Below are 1595 nucleotides of genomic sequence, written 5' to 3' on the forward strand. Positions count from 1 at the left end.
GGCGCGCGGGGAAGCCCGGGCTGGCGGAAGGGCGGAAGTGGCTGTGGCGGGCGGGGGGCGGGAGGGCGCGCGGCGTCCCCGAGCCCCGCCGGCAGGGCCGCTTCCGGCCTCGCGGCGTCACGTGACGTGAGCGGGCGGGGGGAGAGGCGGGCGCACTCATGAATATTCATGACCCTCCGTGAATAATAATTCGGCCGCCGCCGCCTCTGGGTCAGTGCGGGATGGGGCTGCCGGCGGAGCGCCTGGGACGGTCCCGGCCCGCTGGGGTGAGCCAGGGGGGTTGTCCCAAAGTTTGGCTGCGAGCGCCTGGGACGGTCCCAGCCTGTGCTGGCTCGAGCGTTTCCTGGCACGCTGTTAAGCATGTTTGTCCTGCTAACCCAACAGAGGGGACTGCCCGCAAGCTGGTTCTGTGCCAGATGGGCAAACTGGACCATCTCATTCCCTGTCGGGAACAGGAGGGCAAGGCCAGGCGTGGAGGGAACAGGGCAACCCTCTTCCCGCAGTGGGCAGCCGGAGGCTCCACGTAACCTCACCCAAACAGCAATTGTTCTGTTCGTAAGCGTTCACAACTTGACCCCAGAGGGGGCTGCAGCTCACCCTCGTTCTCAGTCATTGAGAATGCAGTTTCACAGATTCAGCCCACCCAAGTTTTGTCTGGCAGCCTCCCGCTGCCTCCCGTGCGCTGGCACTGCCGGGCGCGTTGCCGTGCAGCGGGAGAAGCACCAGGCAGTCACTCCCTTGAGCCTCGGGCACCGTGCGGAAGAAGGCAGAAGGCTGTTCCTGGCAGGAAACATCCCGGAGCCGCTCCACCAGATCGCTAGGCCGGGCTGGCTGGTCACCCCCACACCAAACTGCAGACACCCCACGAAATCAGCGCGCCGCGGTGGCTGTTGCTGCTCTGCTCTGTCTTAGACACTTCAGGTGGAAAAGGACTTTAGGATAAGATACGCTTCGTTCCGCTACTCGTAGCAGGGTTAACTTTGGCGCTGGGCCCACCTCCCAGGTCAGGTTAGGTTACCTTCTTCACCTGTGGTGTTGCGCACCGGGCGTTTGGCTGAGCTGTTTCAGTGCTCTGACTTGAGAGAAATCTCTTTTTTTAATTGTTGCATGAGTTTGCTGCCAGCTTGGCATGCTGGAACAGCTTTCCAGAGCCAGCATGAGTAAGAGGGTGGGACCAGGGAGAGCACAAGTACAGCAGCCAGCGGTTAGATTGGCTCGGGCGATCGTGCAACCGCAACATCCGGAGCAGTGGGCAGAGGGAAATCTCCCGGCGGCTGCAGCCACAGCGGCCGCCTGTCCCCAGAACGTGCTGGGGTATTGGGCATCCCAGGCAGCACAAAACTTCGTCGTGGGGGGAGTCAGGATTAGCTCTACGTTCTTCAGCAGGAGTCACATGAAGGCAATTGTTGATTTATTTAAATAAAAGGAGTTGGCAGCCTAATCAGTTTGGAAATTAATTTCCTTGTTAATTTGGGGGTTTTGACTTGCTCATGAATATTCACAAATGCTCATCTTGTTGTGTTTTTTTTTTTCTCTCTATGTAATTTATTTTTGTGATTGTCAGATCACCTCTGAAGGTGACATTTCTCTCCTCG

The sequence above is a fragment of the Corvus cornix genome, chromosome 1 (genome assembly GCF_000738735.6).
Source record: "Corvus cornix cornix isolate S_Up_H32 chromosome 1, ASM73873v5, whole genome shotgun sequence".
NCBI lineage: Eukaryota > Metazoa > Chordata > Aves > Passeriformes > Corvidae > Corvus > Corvus cornix.